General features: G+C 42.3%; 1 protein-coding gene across 1 annotated transcript in view; it reads left to right on the top strand.

Moving 5' to 3' along the window:
• The window catches only part of LOC105491299 (HYDIN axonemal central pair apparatus protein), a 468,775-nt gene that overhangs the window by 18,698 nt on the left and 430,253 nt on the right, over positions 1-19,824 (top strand). Inside the window, exon 2 of the mRNA XM_024795897.2 lies at positions 15,618-15,716. The gene's annotated coding sequence lies outside the window, so the exon portion shown is untranslated. The remainder of the gene's footprint in view (positions 1-15,617; positions 15,717-19,824) is intronic.

Raw genomic sequence — 19,824 nt, forward strand, 5'->3', positions numbered from 1 at the left:
TTTTGATTTTGAAAGTTACTGAAGATGTCAGGGTAGAGCATAAGAAACTACTTTTTTCCCCCTGGGCCATTTGAGAGTCAGTTACCAACCTGATGCCCCATCACTCCTGAACACTTCAGTGTGCATTTCCTACAAACAAGGACACTCTCTTAGATGACCATGGTCCAATTGATAAAATTAGGAAATTTAACACTGATAAGCCAGTTGTTCCAATAACATCCTTTATAGCAAAAGGATCCTTTTTTTGCAATCATGTGGTGCATTTATTTGCCAAGTTTCTTTAGTCTTTTTCATTCTGGAACAGTTTCTTAATCTCTGACTTTCATGACCTTGGCACTTTTGATGACTACAGGTCAGTTACTTTGTAGACTGTCCTCAATTTGGATTTGTTTGATGCTTCCTTGTGATGAGATTCAGGTTGTGCAGTTTTGGAAAGAATATCATAGAACTGAAGGTGTGTTGTTCCTTTTGCACCTTATTATCCCACGAAACATTGTTTTGGTGTGTCCCATCTCTGATGAGGTTCACTTCGATCACTTGATTAAGGCAGTGCCTGTCAGCTTTCTTCACTGTGAAGTTTCTCTTCTCTTTGTAACTAACAAGTATTTTATGAGGGGATACTTTGAAAATATTTAAATATCCTGTTTCTCATCAAACATTCATTTTATTCATTTATTTATATCAGTTGGACTCATGGATTCTCATTTTATTCAGTGAGGTGTAGATAATTTGTTACTATCATTATTGATTTTGATGCTCACATTTCTCAGGTTAGAAATGTCAGCCGTCCATCAATCTGGCTTCTGTGTCCACTTGGCACACCCCATCTTTCTTTGAGTGCATGAGTGCATCCTTGCTTTCTGGCTCAGCATGTTCAGGCATATCTGGTGTTCTCTTTACTCCAACTCTTGAAACAGACGTTTCTCCAAGGACTCCTGATTCCTTTTAGTAACGAAGAGTATTTAGAAACCAAGATCAGGTGTCATTACCATTAGGGCATTATTGCTCCCAGCCCCTTTTACACTCCTAGTGAACAGAGCTAGAGAAAAATATGTAAGTGTGTATGAGTATGTGTGTGTGTGTGTGTAATGCAATGAGTGAACCTTGTGTGTATTCTGGTTCAAACGAACCAATTGTAGAAACACATTTTGATCCCAGCACTTTGGGAGGCCGAGACGGGCGGATCACAAGGTCAGGAGATCGAGACCATCCTGGCTAACACGGTGAAACCCCGTCTCTACTAAAAAATACAAAAACCTAGCCGGGCGAGGTGGCGGGCGTCTGTAGTCCCAGCTACTCGGGAGGCTGAGGCAGGAGAATGGCGTGAACCCGGGAGGCGGAGCTTGCAGTGAGCTGAGATCTGGCCACTGCACTCCAGTCTGGGCGACAAAGCGAGACTCTGTCTCAACAACAACAACAACAACAACAAAAAAAAAACAAAAAAAAAAAACACATTTTGAGAGAAGTGGGGGAAGTTTATATGAACTGAGAATTAGATGATATCAAGGACTTGTTAATTTTGTTATACATGACAAAATCATTGTAGTCATGTTAAACAAATAAGTCCTTATCTGAGAGAGACAGCTGACATATTTACAAGTGAACTCTACCTTCAAGAGGGGTAAGTGAGATACAGGTGGAATATAGAAAGGACTATGTAATTTATTATTCCATATATATATATATACACACACACACATACATACACACGTTATATATACAGATACAAAATGTGAAATTCAACTTGAGCTTATTATACGTTATATATATATAATGTGAGATTAAACTTGCGCTTATTTTACAAGTATCTGAAGTCTCAGCGCTTTACATGCAATGTTTGAGCTTATTTAAACCAAAAGCTTCCTGTTGAAAGTAAACTTGAATCACAAGCCCCATTTTATAAGACCCAAAAAGGCTTTGATCATGTCTGGAGTAGACGACTTGTCTCCTGACCTTGAGTTTAGTGCATAATATACATCTTATCCCAGAGACAGAGTTGATAATTTGGACTGTCATAATGTATTCTTGGCTTTGGCTCAGGTTATGTGACATTAAAAGGTTACTTAGGACCAAATGCAAAACGTATCCTTCATAATCCTGTCTGTGAACTGTTGCTGGTGTGAGCCGAGGGGCTGAGATAGACATAAGGACATCTGTCCCTCGCTGGGCAGGGGAGCTGGCCTCTAGCCTCTACAGCTGTTCCCTGCTGGAGCGGCCATAGTTCAGTAGTGCTTATTAACATTTTGAGCAGCTGTGGCAGCAAGCAATTTGGTACAAAACAATCCATCAATTAATCTCTTTGTTATTGGACTCTTCAGACGCTTTTGCCATGGTTAATGCTGTAAAAGGGTTGAGAAGGGCGTGACTCTTGTCTGTTACAGACAGTGACCCCCCAGGAAGCTTCAAAGCCCGGAGAAGAGTGACAGTGTCAGGAGGTGGCAAGACAAATAGTGTGTGGGTTGTACACAACTCGCTCAGCCCTGGCTGGCTGTGGCTTTGTCTCCCACCCCAGGAAGCACATCAGAATGGCAGCGAGGAGACGGTCAATCTCAGCTCCTCTTTATAAAGAAAAGTAAATTATTGGAAAACTTTAATACTTGGAGCATTGCTAACAAACTCATGTCAGAATATCATGGTTCAGAGGTACTGTTCTAGTGGAATACTTTTAATAAAGAAAAGAAATGAAAAACAATCTCTACACACTTCCACAGAATTGTCCAGAGGCCCGACTCTTGCCAACGCTGAAAAATCCCTTGGAAATCTTCAGCTTTGCACTTAATTACCACCTCCTTTGGCTGTCTGTCTTTTACTGCTTTTCTCTCCTTCCCCTGTGATTCCCTTCTTGTTGCCAAACACACTTTCTCTTCCAGATACCATCTGCTTTCAGAATACATTTGCATTTTCTTTTTCCTACTCAAAGTGGCCCTACTCCAGGGCCTACGTTTTTCCCTTTCTGGACTGCTGCTACTGTGTTAGCGCCTGGGTTGGTGGGAAGCACAGCTGTGACTTGCAGAATTGAAATATAGTTGGGAACCCAACAGAGACATTGTTTTCTGGTCTGGAAGTATGATTTATGTTCCTGGTGCCCCTACCCTCTTAAGAACCTCAGGGCTCAGGGATTGGTTTGTGGTATGTCTTTAAATATATTTTGTTTGTTACACAAATTCAAGGAATTCCTAAGCATAGAAAGGAGGAAGTGAAAGTAATTCTGTGCAACACCAGTCACTTTCCCTAAAGGTAAGTGACACGCACAGAGACCCTAGGGACTATTCTCCAGTGTCATGCATGGCCTTCGGTCTTTTTGGTATGCATGTATCAAAATGTGTAATATAAATACATAGAAATGGGATCATGCCATATATACATCTGCAACTTGCTTATTATTACTTTTAATAAATATCCTGGGCATCTTTTCATGTCAGTATACGCACATTTTCTCATTACATTTAACAACTGGTATTCCACAGTGTGCATATATATGGTTTATTTACTCAGTCCATTACTGATATATATTGTTTCCAGTTTCTCATTATTATTACCAATGTCTAGCACAGTTATCTTTACACATGTACAACTGTATCTGTAGGAGAGTTGGAATGGCTGCATCGAAGGGTATGGTATGTGGATTTTAAACATTGGTAGATACTGTCCTAAACTTTATATCTAATCACTAAAGTGTTTTCTCCCTGAAATTATCAGAGATTATTTGGGATAAATGATAATTGATGTGTAAAGTGTAAAGTATTTTACCAAGTATTTTTGTTCAATTTATTTAACACTCACAGGTATTCTGTAAGGGAGTGTTACGGACTCAATGTTTGTGTCCCACTCGCACCCCAAATTAATAGGTTGAGATCCTTGGCCCCAATATAGTGGTATTAGGAGGAAGGTCCTTTGGAAGGTGATGAGGTTATGAGGGTGGAGTCTCATAAATGGGATTAAGCCCTTGTGAAAGAAACCTCAGAGAGTTCCCTCACTCCAGTGAGAAGATGGACATCTATGAACCAGGAAGTGGGCCCCCACCAGACACCAAACCTGCTATAGCTTGGGTCTTGGACTTCCCAACCTCCAAGACTATGAGAAATAGATGTTTGTTGTGTAAGCTGCCCAGTCCATGGTATTTTGTTATAGCTGTCCAAATGAGCAGTCATCGAGGGAGGCAATGTTATCTCCAATTTACAGGTGAAGAAATTGAAGCTCACTGAGATTGATTTTCCCAAAATAACATAGCATAGCCCAGAGCCCAGAAGTAGCAGAGCTGAGCTAAGCTCCAGGCCCTCTTCTCTCTCTCTCTTTTTTTTTTTTTTTGTGAGACGAAGTCTCACTCCAGCCCAGGCTAGAGTGCGGTGGCACGATCTCTGCTTACTGCAGCCTCTGCCTCCTGGGTTCAAGCAATTCTCGTGCCTTAGTCTCCTGAGTAGTTGGGATTACAGGCACACGCCACCACACCTGGCTAATTTGTGTGTGTGTGTGTATATATATATACACACACACACACACACATATATATACGTGTATATATATATGTATGTATATATATATATTTTTTTTGGTAGAGACAGGGTTTTGTCATGTTGGCCAGGCTGGTCTTGAACTCCTGACCTCAAATGATCTGCCTGCCTTGGCCTCCCAAAGTGCTGGGATTATAGGTGTAACCACTGCGCCTGCCCTCCAGGCCCTCTTCTGTCTCCAAACCTGAGATTCCTTGTCCTGCACCTACTGCCTCCCCATGAACGTGCACTGAGCCTTCTGCTGTGATGGATCCATTGAACACAGGCAGAGAGGAGGCTATGGAAGGAATATTGGCCAGCAAACTTCATCCTAGTGTAGCACAGCTATGGCCATACAGACATTTCTCTCTCTGCTGTCACTTCCTTAGCGATCTCATCTGGTCATAGCTTTAAATACCATTGACATATCAGTGACTCCCAAACTTCTGTTTCCAGCTTAGAACTCTCTCCTTAACATATCCTATACTGAACTTTTGATCTTTCGTCCTCAACCTGCTCTGCCTACAGCCTTCACCATCTCAGTGGGTTGCTTAGTTCTTCAGGCCTGAATCCTTGATTCCTTTCATACACCTTACTGACAGGGAATACACCCACGCCCATACTGCCAGGTGCGAACTGAAATCCAGGCATGTCTTGCTGTAAAGCACACCTAGATTATACTGCCTTATTGTAACCCCTTATTCTAACTGAAAATAGAATTCTGACCCAACTCCTGAAATGTGTCCTCTAATTTGGGAGTCAATGGGCTGAGTGAATGTTTAGTGATGAGATCACGTTCTTAATAAATTTATTTCTACTGGTTTCTAGAACCACAAAAATCCAGAGTCCGAGTTAAACATACTGAAGACATAATTTACTTGCAGCTGAACTCAGTGGACACAGTCTCTTGAAAGCACACAAATCTTCCTAAGATCAGTTTTTCCATATTGCATGCAAATGGGGTGGGGGAAGAATGGCAGAGGGAGAAAAATGGAGGGGAGGTAGGGAGTCTGGGAAAGGAGCTTCTTGCAATTTTTTATTATTTTTTTATTTTTTGAGACAGAGTCTTGCTCTATCGCCCAGGATGGAGTGCAGTGGCCCAGTCTTGGCTCACTGCAACCTCCACCTCCCAGGTTCAAGTGATTCTCGTGCCTCAGCCTCCTGAGTAGCTGGGATTACAGGTGTGCACCACCAGGCTGGCTAATTTTGTATTTTTAGTAGAGAAGGGGTTTTGCCTTGTTGGCAAGGCTGGTCTTGAACTCCTGACCTGAAGTATCTGCCCGCCTTGGTCTCCCAAAGTCCTGGTAATACAGGCGTGAACCATCGTGCCTTGCCTGCCTCTTGCTATTTATTCTTTCTCAAAATAATCAAGGTCAGAAGGAATGTCTTTCCACAGAAAGGCTGCTGAGTTAGGGGGTTTGGACAGGAGGTGGCAAAGCCATGGCTCCTTCTCAATGCACAAAGGAAAGAAATCTCTTAAGCAAACTGTGGTGAAACTGAAATTCTGGACCAGGAGGGGGATTTCACTTGTCATGACACACTTAGCATTTGAGCATATACTTTTGATATTTGTGTTTCTGTATATATGTTCATGTGTTGAACATTGTCAAACCCAGAAACCAAAAGTTGAACAGTCTAGGTGCCATTTTAATTATAATTCAGTTATCAACTGAACGTCCTTGGTCCTAAGAAATTTAGATAAACAAACTCAAACCTTCAATTGTACATTCTGGCTGAAATTTGCCTGGGACGGAGGGGTTTCCTGAGTTGTGAGACTCTCAAGGCTAACACTGGAAAAATCCTGGACAATCTGTGACAAGTTGGTCACCCTGAGCTTATCTGAATCCAGAGCCTTCACCACTATTTTTGCTCATTCTGAACATCTTAATTTTTTTCTGTCCCCTTCTTTGTAGCTCCTGTATTCAGGCTTTCTTAAATTCTACCTCTAGGGGACCTGCATGCAAAGCTGAATTCCTTTATGGGTTTTTGCAAAAGATTCACTCTCACTCTGCATTTAATGAAGTAAGCAGCTTTCTAGGAGACTGAAGGGGGTCGCAGATTCCACTGAACAGCCTTTAATCATCCATTCCACTTCTCACTGTTCCTCTTTTTCTTTCTCCTCCCTTCAATCTTTGTCGCAATCAGGAAATTTGTTCTCTATCTTATCTGGAGTATTCCTGCCCCAAGGTCCCTGGTAGCAGGGGTCCTCACATTTTATTTCATGAGGAGATTATACCAAGAAGTCTTCCCAACAAAGTTGGGTCTCACTAAGAGGAATTCTTACCCCAGTGACTAAGATAATAAAATCATGTTTATTACATAACATAATGAAGACTATTTTATATACACATGGATATAAATTTTTGACCTAGTTTGGGAATTATTAAGCTGGCTTCCTTTTCTCCCTTTCACAAAGATTCTGTAAGATGTAACTCCACCCCCAATTACACAATGCTGGTTATTTTGTTTCCTCCTGGAGTTTACCAGTGGGAGCTAAACTGAGGGTGCAGCTTAACTGTCTTTTTGCTTTGGGGCCAAGGAATTTTCCTCAGAGGTCCATGGTTTGATGCATTAACAAATCCCTCAGGATACTGGCTCTGCAAGGGGAATTGTGTGTGCATCCTAAAAACCAAGCAATGCATCTTTCCTTCCTAACGGAAGGCATTAAAGATTCAAGTCAGACTTGGATAAGAGGCCCTAATAATGAGAAAGTTGTCAAAACCATCCATCAGGAAGAAGCTAGAGGGAGTGGGGCCAGATGGATGAGATTCCAGGTGGTTTCTGGGGGAGGATCCTTTCTGATTCTCTTGGAGGTGACACATCTGTGAAGCGGGGGAACCTGGTTGGGGGGCAGGTCAGAAGTTTCACCTGGCTTTCGGTTCCTGTTATTCAGCATGTCTGCACTCTGGGAGAGGCTAGGAGTGTTATTTACAGAGAAGTTAACCAAGAGAAGAGGGAGGCATAGGGAAACGCACACATGGATGATAATGGTAGGCTAAGAAAGTTTAACATTTTAAAACCTTCCCCAAGTCTCTGTCCATGTCCCCATTTGAAAAAGTTGATTTTCACTGATCAGAGAACAACAGTACTAATGATGATAGCTAACATTTGTTGAATGCTAACTGTGTGCCAACACTGTGTTTAGTCCACACATGAAAAGATGTTTAACTTTATTGGTCACCAGGGAAATGCGAATTGCAACCACAATATGATAGTGCTACAGATGCACTAGAATGGCTAAAATGAAAACATCAGGAAAATGCTAAGTGTTGGTAAGGATATGGAGCAACTGAATTCTCATATACTGCTAGTTGGGATTTAAATGGGAACAACCACTTTGGAAAACTTGCTGGCGGTATCCGCTAAAGTTGATACCTCTGACCTAGAAATTGTAAATGAGTGCAATAATTTTTATAGCACCACTATTTGTAATAGGTCCCAAACTGGAAACAATCCCAATCTTCATCAACATTAGAACAGATAAATAAATCATAGTCTATTTGTAACATGAACTATTATATAGCAATGAGAATGAATGAACTCTAACTACACGTGACACTATGGACGAGTCTCATTTACTCCTGATAGAAACCCTATGAGGCAGTTCCTATGATTACTCCCATTTTACCGACAAGGGAAGCTGCTTACTTCATTAAATGCATAGTGAGAGTGAATATTTTGCAGAAATCCATGAAGGAACTAAGCTTTGCATGCAGGTCCCCCAGAGGTAGAAATAAGAAAGCGTGAATACAGGAGCTACAAAAGAGGGCACAGAAAACATTAAGCTGTTTGGAATGAGCAAAAATGGTGGTGAGGGCTCTGGATTCCTCATCTGTAAACTAGGAAGTGCAGTAGCTACGATTCAAACCCTGGCTGCTGAGTTCCAACCCTTCACCAGGATGCACCACTGCCCCCTGGGCCTCTACTCATACAAGCAGCCTGCATTTGGTATGTGTGTGGGGGTGGAAGTAGTGCAGGCTGACTTTGCGAAAGGCATCTATCAGCTAACTTTGACTACCATGTGCTAGGCTTTGTATATTAACATTACTTAGAGCATAAGGTTTAATCCTCGCAACAGCCCTTTGCAGTGGGTTCTATCATCATGCCCATTTCTACAAAAGGTAAAACAGATGCAGAGAGGTGAAGTCAGTCATCTGAGGTTGTATGACCTTAGCTACCTCTCTGCATCTAGTATGTGATGGAGCCAGGATTCAAAGTGAGCCTTTCCCATCCCACTACCTGGCTCTTCTCAGCACCAACAGGACAGCAAAGCCATGGGGCCACAGTGCCAACAGGAACCATTGTACCCGATCACAGGGCTTAAGCTCCTTGAGCTACATCCCTTGACAACAACAATGGAGATTTGAGACTAAACCCTTGAGGTTTCATGAGGCCACCTGGCTTCTGAGCAAACTCTCTGCCGTAGGTTGTCTTCACTGTTTTCAAGAGAAGAGGAAACCTGCATGTCCATGGCGCTGTCTATGTCTTACTGGAAACAAAAAAGATGTTAGGCAGTCCTCTCTACAGCTTCCCAGCTTCAAAATTGGAAGCTATGTTGAAGTGCTTCTGGAAAGGCTGCTTTCTAGCAGGCAGAACAGAGAGGACTTGTACTGGAGAGAAAAAGTTACCTAGCAGATGGTGGGCATGTGCATGGAATTCCCCAGTGAGCTCTGGAATGGGCATGGCCTGTACCTTGGGGCTCTCGAATAAGAAGCCTGGGCCCTGCCAAACTCTGGCTTCTGCTGCTCAAGAAACAGATGTTAGGCCTTCCTGCATTGCCAAGAGCAGAGACCTTTGGGGACTCAAGTTTGTTTGGCTTGAATGTGTTGGTGGAGAAATGAGAAGGTAGGAGTGAAGGCGTCTTTTAACATTATCCCATGATTGTAGAACTTCATCCTCTCCAGCCTGAATGATGACAGTAGCCTCCTCCCTGGTCTCCCTAATTTCAGCCCTTCTTCTCCCTAACAGACCTTTCTCACAGCTCCCAGGTCGTGAATCCCTTGCCGGTTGCTCCAGCTGCCACTTACCCGAGCAAATGATGCTGTTGAATGTCGTTGTGTTTTGCAAATGTTAAATCGTCTGCCTACAGTACCTTTCCCACTCAACATGGCAAGAACCTACCTATTTTTGGAGGCCCAGTTCACAAGATCTTTCTTTGGTGTTGCCTTCTCTCACCACCCTCCTGGGTAGGGTTCATTGTTCCTGTCTTAGACTTCCAAAACACTCTTTTTCTTTTTAACACAGAACATCCTGGCTCTAGCAATGTACTGTAATTATTCGCCATCCTGTCTGTAGAATAGACTGTGAGCTCCTCATGGGCAGCGACGTGGCTCATTCACACATTTATCCTCATATCCCTAATATCTAACAGTACCCAGCTTGCCCAGGAGGTGAGTGTTTGCTGGATGAAATCCAAAGGCCCAGAGATCACACACCCATCCACCCACTCACCCCCTCCCACTGCCACACACACGGGGTACAGTGGCTCATGCCTGTAATCCCAACACTTTGGGAGGCCAAGGCAGGAAGATTGCTTGAGCCCCAGAGTTTGAGACCAGCCTGGGCAACATAGTGAGACCTCATCTACATACATATGCACAGACACACACAGAGAAACAGAGAGAGAGAGAGAAAAACAAACAAACTCAAAGGCACAGTTTTGAAGTATGAACTCATAGTACCTTTGCAGCCCCAACTCAGCCATTGAAAAAAACATGTCCTTCTCAGGCTGGCTTTCCCCTCCACAGTCACATGACTATGTCACTCATACATGCCCCTTCTGGCCATTTCAACATCAGTACAGGAAACTGTAGCTTTTACGCAAAGGCAAGGAGTTGCTTTCTGCCATCTCAGCTTTCTCATCCAGGTAGGTGGTCGTTATCAGTGATGTGGTCTAATCTGTAATGGAGTAATTGCAGATGGGGAATAAGAGCTTATTTAATCTGTGTCCCCCAACTCCCATGATGGGTTACCAGATATCAAAAGGTATTATTATTATTTTTTTAGATGGAGTCTTGCTCTATACCCCAGGCTGGAGTGCAGTGGTGTGATTGCAGCTCACTATAACCTCCACCTCCCGGGTTCAAGCAATTCTCTGCCTCAGTCTCCTGAATAGCTGGGATTACAGGCGCCCACCACCACGCCTCGCTAATTTTTTGTATTTTTAGTAGAGATGGGGTTTCACTATCTTGGCCAGGCTGGTCTTGAACTCTTGACCTCGTGATCCACCTGCTTCGGCCTCCCAAAGTGTTGGGAATACAGACATGAGCCACCGCACCCGGCCACAAAAGTTTTAATAATGGCTGGGAATGGTGGCTCACACTTATAATCCCAGAAGTTTGGGAGGACAAGGCAGGAGGACCATTTGAGGCCAACCTGGGAAACACAGTGAGACCACATTGCCACAAAAAAAAATGTTAAAATTAGTCAGACGTGGTGGCATACACCTTTAGTCCCAGCAACTCAGGAGGCCAAGGAAGGAGGATGACTTGAGCCTGGGAGATCAAGGCTGCGGTGAGCTGTGATGGTACCACTGCACTCCAGTCTGGGTAACAGAGCAAGACTTTGTCCCCAAAAAGAAAAAAAAAATCAACTAATCAAACAAACAAAACTTTAATAAGCAAGCCCCCCACCCACAGAATTCTCATAGGTTCTCCCCAAATCCCACTCTCCATAGTTTCTCCTGTTATTAACATTTTACATTACCATGATACATTTGTTGCAATTAATGAACAAATACCGATGCATTATTATTCATTAAAGTTTACAATGTATTCAGATTTCCTTAGTTTTTACTTAATATCTGACCTTCTCTATTCAAGGATCCCCTCCAGGGTCCCACATTGCATTCAGTCATCCTGTCTCCTTCGGCTCCTCTCTCATCTGGCAGTTTCTCAGACTTTTCTTGCTGACCTTGACAGTTTTAAGGGGTACTGGTCAAGTGTATTGTAGGGTGCCCCTCTATTGGAATGTTTCTGTTGTTTTTCACATAATTAAACTGGGGTTATGGGTTTGGGGGAGGAAGATCATAGAGGTAAAGTAGTATTTTCATCCCATCATATCAAAGGAATAAGCAAATTGTTTAAAATGTGAGAGTATGATCATTTTTCCCTCTTCCTCAAACCTGTGTTCCTATAGTCCTATAGTCCCTGTTTCTATTAATGGCCTCATCACACACACATTCATGAAGGCTAGAAATTGCATCTACTCTTTCTTCTGCATCCTCCATCCACCTAGTCAATTTCTAAGAAGCCATTGCCCCAGAGCTTCCATATTCTCCTCTCCCCTTCTCTCATCCATACCACCTTTGGTTAACTCTGTATTATTTTTTCTATAAATGATTACCATAGCCCCAACTGGTTTGCCAGGTTCTACTTCCCTACCTCTCCATTTTATTCCTCTTAATAGTTTCAGCTTACTAGTGGTTTAATACCAACTCCATCTTCAGAAATCTTAGAATGGTTTTCTGTCACATACAGAATAATGTTCAAACTTCTCAGTATGGAATTCAACCTCTTCAGGTGCTAGCTCCAGATTACTTCGTGGTAAACATTAGTTTCCTTAATCTATAACTAATGGGTTATAGGCATTTAATTAGCTCAAAAAGAAATTGGCATTTTCTTAAATTGTTTTCTCCAGAAGAGTTAATGAAACTGTGTGTATATTTGTGTGTGTGCATACATGCACATGCGTGTATGATGTGTAGACCTCACTGGAGATGCATATCTCTCTCCAGGTACCCATGGCCCAAAGGGTGGTGAACACACCCTGCCCACTTGCTGCATTGTTTGTATCAAGTTAGAAAAGCTGAGAAGATGGTAAGGAGAAAATATACTTGCCCAGAAGTGTGTGTGTGTGGATGTTCAACAAGATTCCTCCTCATTTTTTCTCTTTTAGTGGCTTAAAACAATAACACCTTTTATCTCCTGGTTTCTGTGGGTCAGGAATCCCCTGCACAGCACAGTTGGTTCCCCTGGCTGAGGGTCATTCACAAGATCCTTCATTAAGGTGTTGACTCCTCCATTCTTTTTTGCACTTCAATCACAAACACTTCTGAAAATTCACTGGCCAAACCTCAACTTCTTGAAACTTATATAATGCAGAGAGCCTCTGTCACACTCTGGGAATGGCATTTAAATGCAAATTGAATTCCTTCTTTCATGGGATAGCCAGTTGTCTATGTCACAGGATGTAAAAAGAATTCATCATGCTTGATTGTGTAATACGGCTGTCCTATATTATACTTTAATGAACAAAAATTGGCTTTCAAATTCCATCTGTCGTTATTCACGTAAGTCCACAATCTTCGTTATTAAAATTTAAAAGTGCATGAGGCATTTGTGAAATTCTTATAGGCAGCCTGCTGGAGAATGTGGGAACAGTCTAGACTGGGGACCCCTTTTGTTATACGCTGCCCAACAATATATGAAGAGAAGGGCTGACCCAGATGGGGAAACCAGAGTGGAGAGAATAGGAGCCATGGGTCCAAGAGCACTCATAGGCAAGAGCTTGGATCAGTTACTGGATTAATTAATCAGGAAGATGAATGCTGTCTTTGCATATTTATGAAGACTGAGCTGTTACCAGCTCAATGAAGCTGTGCTGTGGGAAAAGGCAGAGACTGTGCAGAAATAGTCACCACTGATTTGGAAACTGTTTCATTTCCTGAGCTAATAACCAAACTCTTTTCTGAGAGAGGAACAAAAACTGTTATTCTGGGATGGGAAAACATCCATGGATCATCTGATACAAGCAGCAGCTGTAACCAAACCACTAGTGTTGTCACCCTCTTTGGGAGTCCCATTTATTCATGGTAGAGAAGGTTTCAGTTTTTCACGGCTCTTGATAACTCTGGCAGTTAGAGTTGCCAGTAGAGTAAGTTAAGACTGTTTATTAAGGGTTTTGTGGCAGGGTGCAGACATTGATAGACAAAGTTGGTCAGAAAGGGGAAGAACACACAGGAAAACATGGCATGTATTCCACTTTATGTGGATTTAGGTTTGTGTCCTCATCTTCACCTTGGCTCTCAAGAGATATGCATGAGCATGGGCGTGTGCGTCGTGCACACACACACACACACACACACACACGTCAGCCACTATGTTCTTCCACTAGACTTCCAATTTTCTCCTCCTTAATGGAACCACTAAGAATATTTTGAAATGCTTTTTTTTTTTTTTTTTTTTTTGGTGTTTTATCCATGGCATGACTAACTTTCTTAGTGCAGGTAGGCAATATTTAACAAACAGTCTGCAACATTGCTATTATTCTGTTTTAATTTTTGTTTCTCTTGTTTTTGTTCTATTCCTATATATGGGAGTTATTTTTCTTTCTTTTTTTTTTAATTGTAACATCACTTTAGATTTTGCCTTGTTTATTCTCCACCAAAAGTCAGTCCTTCAGTTTTCAAAGTCATCATCATCTCTGGAGAGTCAAGAGCTAGGACTAAATCAGATTAGGGTCATCACTGGCTGCCATTAACCCCTCTGATACATCCATCTGCTTTTCTAATGAGCCCAGAGGCCTGACGACTCACCAAAGCCTCAGGCTTGGTCTAATGGGAGGATGAGGGTAATGGGGTGCTTTTAAATTTGACTTTCTTGTTTCCTCCTAATATCTATCCCAGTTAATTTATGAAAGATCATTGACTCTGCCAATTTCTGACCCCCACACGATTGTCACCACATCTGGATAATGAATCTGCAGACAGCCATGCATCCCTCAGTCAGCACAGGGCAAGATTGCCAGGTGGGAACTATGTAGTTTACAAAATGCTTTCATGTCCATGACCTCCCTCGAACTTACAAACATTTTGGAATGGGAAAGGCAGGTATGACTAGACTTACTTTATAGACTTCAGAACTAATATTCAGAGAGGACAAGTGACGTACCTGAAATGACTTGGATAGTAACTAGAAGAGTAGGACTTGAAGGTCTAGGACTCCTTCCATTACATCATGGCTTTTGGGGCAAGGCCTATCTCTTATTAATCTTTGTATTCTCAGTGCCTTTTACAGCATCTGGACCCAGAAATATTCAAATAACACTGACTGGATGAATAAATGAATGAATGAAAGATTCCTCTGATAACCCAGGATTTCCCCTTGAGGTGCCTACAGAAACCTTAAACTTTTCAAAATGTACTTTCATAAACCATAAAGCACCACAGAAAGGAAATTATGTATTGTGATTCTTCTTCCTTTTTCTCTAGGCCAAAGAGAGACCAGGGCCCACAGGGTGCCTGTTTGTGCAGGAGTGAGTGCATTCTCCCAGAAGTTAACACTCCCATTCTTGCTGTTGCCTTTGCCAATCAGTGCTGGGCTGGTCCCTTTAACTCAGTTGTGGAGAGTGGCTCAGTAAATGAATCTTTCTCTAGAGTACTTTGCTCATCTTTTCATCTCAGTTCTTGATGACCCTCTCCCTAGTGACTTTTCTTAACTATTTATTTTTTCTGTTAATGAGGGAAGACCATGAGTCTTGGGACTCCCATTGGGTTTCACTTAAAAGACAGGCCTGGTGCTCAGCCTCATGTGAGACAGGGCTGTGTTCAATAAGTTATAAGCAGCTCCATTAATCAGGCTGTTAGAGGCCTCCTGTGACCTCGAGGCTTTCCTGGGCGTGAAGTGTTATTTAAAGATAAGAAAATGTGGAGGAGGCTGGCCTTTGGACCTGTGGACTGCAAATTCCATTCTGAGTTCCCCTACTAAATAATGCTCAGATTTGATCAAGTCCTTCATCCTGTTTCTCCACCTTTAAACTGGAACTAACCTCACTTGCCCTGCATTACTTCCCAAAGTAAGGATGACCTACTTTATGATGACAACTATAAATGGGATGGAAATAAGGATGAATTTCTCAGGAAGTGTGGCCAAGGTGCTATCACAGAGACTATCCCCCTTCACATCTAGTCTAGCTGGATAATACAGAACTGAAGATTTTCCTCTCTGTGCCCACACCGGTATGTGACATAGCTGATATGGCCTTGAATGCCCAGTGTCCGGGGATATGTGCTCACATGAATGAAGGAACGAGTTCTCGCATCTTCCTCTCCATTTCTGTAACGGGGATACTGTAATTATCAGAGGAAAATTCTAATATGGGCTCAAACATTTCCTTCTTCTCGTCTAGGTCATCTTGTCTGGGCATTTCGCACATCCTTCCTCAGTTTTCCAGAAAAAGAAAAGAGAAGCAGATGTGTCTCAACCACTTCCCTCCAGACTCAAAGAGGTAGCCCATCATGAATTTCCCCTTTGTTTAGTGCTTGACTTTTTTTGTTTGTTTTTGCTTTCCAGACTTTTGTTCTCGTCTCTAAGATTAAATTTTATCTGAAATTGTCATCTTCACCATGGGTGAGCCCTGATGAGCTGCTTACAGACATGTCACACTCCCCCTGCAAATCTGGAAGCCCCACCCCTTCTTTCCTCTGCGCTGGTGAACTCTAACTTGTTCACCATCATATCCTCAGTGCCTGGTATGGAGAAAGTGCTTGCTGAATAGCACTAAAGATGTCAAATAAATACATGGAGGGGGCTGAGGGCTTTCAGTGGTCCTACGGTATTTGGCACAATCTGCTCTTGAACAAAAATTGAATATAATATTTGATGAATCAGTCAGAGAACATATTAGTAAGTGAATCACAATTTTACTGGTGGCCACCTCAATGGCCACTCCGAGTTCAACCTCCCCTGAAACCTTCCTGATAACTCCAGTCTTTCCCTTCTTAATCACTCTTGTGTTTATTGATTTTTATTTTTTATTTTTTTGAGACAGGGTCTTGCTCTGTCGCCCAGGCTGGAATGCAGTGATGCAATCTTGGCTCACTGCAACCTCTGCCTCCCAGATTCAAGCAATTCTCGTGCCTCGGCTTCCCAAGTAGCTGGGATTACAGACATGCACCATTACACCTGGTTAATTTTTGTATTTTTTGTAGAGACATGGTTTTGCCATGTTGCCAGGCTGGTCTTGAACTCCTGGCCTCAAGCAATCCACCTGCCTCGGCATTCCAAAGTGCTGGGATTTTAGATAAGAGCCACTGTGCCTGGCCTATTGAATGTTTTTGTGAGTTATCGCAATGTTATTCGTTCTGCGATGTGTTGTCTATTAATATTTGCATGTCTGTGTGCCTCCCCTCCCCTTGATTATAAGTTCCATCCAGGGGCTAATTCAGATTTTGGAGGGTTTGAAGCTTATACAGTTCTGGGGGGATAAAAGGATAGTGCATCTCTAATTGTATGCATTACAGTATCAAGTATTTTCCTAACAGAAAACAACTGTGCCTTTGCCTGGGTATTGGAAAGATCAAATCATCTTGCTACATTTGTACACAACTGATCCTTGATTGGAAGAATTTTTGACAGCCTAGCTTCTGGCTCCACTCTCTTTTCACCTTAGATCTTCTTGGCCAGGTGCTTCCAGTTCCAGAACCCTATGGCATGGTCACAGCATGAGTCAATCCAGGATCCTGGGTGTTCGTGTCTACTGCTCTTTACATTTTGTCCCAGGGCCACATCAGACACAACAAGGGTCTGGTGTCTCCTTTTGACAGGTGTTTCTCTCCGGCTGTCCTCTTGACAGTTAATCACTGACGGTATAGTCTTGTTGGCAGTCCTTGGATTTGCATTTTTAGGAAGTTCAAAACAGAATAAAATCTGCTTTTAAACTTTCTTCCAACCAGACATAGTCCATATTGACTAATTGGACATAAAGTAAGATATATTTTCCCTCTGTAAGCAAGAGAGTGGGTAATTAAACATGGTACCCATAGCTTCTGTTCCTAGGCCCTTGTGCAAGTATTATAATTAGTCTTTTCCTTGTTGAACTTGAGTCGGATGTTCTAGCAAGATAAGTCCAGTTCTACAGATTGAATGAATATAAGTCATTGATAGCAGACGGGCGGGTGTGGAAGGATGGAGTGCTACAAAGAACAGATGGTGTTGGGAGAAACTGGAGGTTGTGTTATCTTGATTAAGACATTAGACGTGAGTTGGACAGACCTAAGTCCTGCCTTTTAAAACCTGGGTGATTTGAGGCAAGTCATGTATGCTTTCTGAGCCTTAGTTCTTCATTGGTGAAACGAAGAGAATAACCCCATGAGGATGTGAGGATTCATGAGCATAAAGCTCTTAGCACAGACACATCATCTAGTAAGCACTTCAGAAATGTTAGATATCATTTCTTTACTTCCAGCATTTCTCTCTTCTAGGTCTGTCTAGATATCTAGATATCTGATGTCTTTGGTTGTGTTCACCTACTCCCAGAATTCAACCTCTTTAGCTGTTTTCTAACGACTACTCTTTTTGACCTCTGGGGCCAGAGCTTAGTCATTTTCTCCTCCTACTTGCCTAAAAGAAGTGTCTTGTACCTAATAACCCCTCCCATTCATTTAGCAGTCTGTGGTTTACAAAGTCTTCAAAATGCCCCATGGGAGGTCGCGTCACCTTGCGCTCACTGGCCTCTGCCTTCCTGTCTTCGCTCCTCAAGCTCCTCCTGCTCAGCAAGGAGGCTCCATGCTGGGGGCTCCTGGTCTGTAAGACTCCCCCTGCTGACCCTTGACTCCTCATTCAGACCTTACCACTGGGGTTACTTCAGAGAGACCTTGAGCTTCCACCTCCTAGTCACTCTGCATCATAGCACCTTATTTTACTATATCATTGCATTTTCCACTCTCTGATATCTGACTTATTATTATCCAACTTCTCACCTCAGAATATAAGCTTTGTAAGGGCAGCAATTTTGCCTACTTTGTCTCCTCAGGATGTGCATTATCAGCACATTATCAACACTTAAAGGGGCAAAATTTGGTTCTTGAGGGGCCAAAAACATCTTCCTCTTTTTTTTTTTAAAAAATGTTTTAAAAATTTTTGGCTGGATGCAGTGGCTCACGCGTGTAATCCCAGCACTTTGAAAGGCCAAAGCAGGTAGATCACTTTGAGCTCAGGAGTTCGAGGCCAGCCTGGGCAACATTGCAAAACTCCATCTCTACAAAAAATGTAAAAATTAGCCAAGGGTGGTAGCATGCTTCTGTGGTCCCAGCTACTCGGGAGGCTGAAGCTAGAGAATCGCTTGAACCCGGGAGGCAGAGGTTGCAGTGAGCTGAGGTCATGCCACTGCACTCCAGCCTGGGCAACAGAGTGAGACCCTATCTCAAAAAAATTAATTATTATGGCTCCATGATAGTTGTATATATTACTCTTTTATGTATAAAGCAGAAATACAGCACGCAAATAGGTATATAGTATATACACGGTATTAGCATTTGGGACATAATGAGGACAAAAATATTTTAAAAGGCTCCTTAGGAAAATAAGAAAAAAAAAGGTTGAGTACTCTGTCTAGTCCTGAGCATATAGTAGATTCATCAATAACATCTTTTAATGATTAAGCATACCCTTTAATAGCTGCAAAAACTGAAGTTCAGAGAGGTGAAGTAGCTAGCCTCCGGGCATAACGTTAATAGACAGTAGAACTGAGTCTCCAACTTCTGTTTCCCCTGAGTCTCATGTTTTTTATTCTAAGTTACCCAGTAAATGCTCCATACGTGCTTTTTGTATTGACTTGAACATATTAAGACATTCCCACAAGAGGAAGCAAAGAAAAATTGTATTTTCTAAGTGACACAGCAAATGACCTCAGAAAGTCATTCTCTTCAGAAGAGTCCAGCTAATCTTCTTTCTCAGGGGGCATTAATGATGGGTTATACGTGGCTTACCCTTAAAATGAGAGTCAGTTTCATCTCCTACTCTCAATAAAATAAGGAAGAAAAGATGAGTAATGTTTTTAGTGTCTTAGTAATTGTTTCACAGCATCTCTGAGCCAAAAGAAAGAACTAACAGTTCCATTTATGAAGTAGTCAGGTCGAAATAGCTTAGTAAGAATTTATATACAAACAATTTAGTGCTTGTTGGACACTGCACACTTTCTCATGCCTTGGAATTTGATCAGACACCATCACTCTCATTTGTTCCACACTGATTTTTTAGGGGTACTTGCCTTTCATCGCAGCCATTGCTGGAAACCCAGCTTTGAAGACATTTGATGTCATTGGAAGAAATATAATAACCTAATTTTGAAACAATGAACTACCTCAAGTTAGTAGTTTGTATGGTGTCTGACAAATGTTGCTGTGATTCCTTTGAAAATCAAAAACGTCCTGAGCCACTCCTTTGGGTTCACTGTACACCCTGAGGTGCCCAGTGCAGTTTGAAAACTGGCAGGGGAGCAAGGCAAGGTACAATGCTGACGTGAGGTAGAGCAGTGGCAGAGGAGTTAAAAAGAAGTTAAAAAGAAGGGAAATTTTGAAAAATATTTACAAGTGAAAAGTTGGAGGCAGGGAGAA

This window comes from Macaca nemestrina, chromosome 18 (assembly GCF_043159975.1).
Source record: "Macaca nemestrina isolate mMacNem1 chromosome 18, mMacNem.hap1, whole genome shotgun sequence".
Classification (NCBI taxonomy): Eukaryota; Metazoa; Chordata; class Mammalia; order Primates; family Cercopithecidae; genus Macaca; species Macaca nemestrina.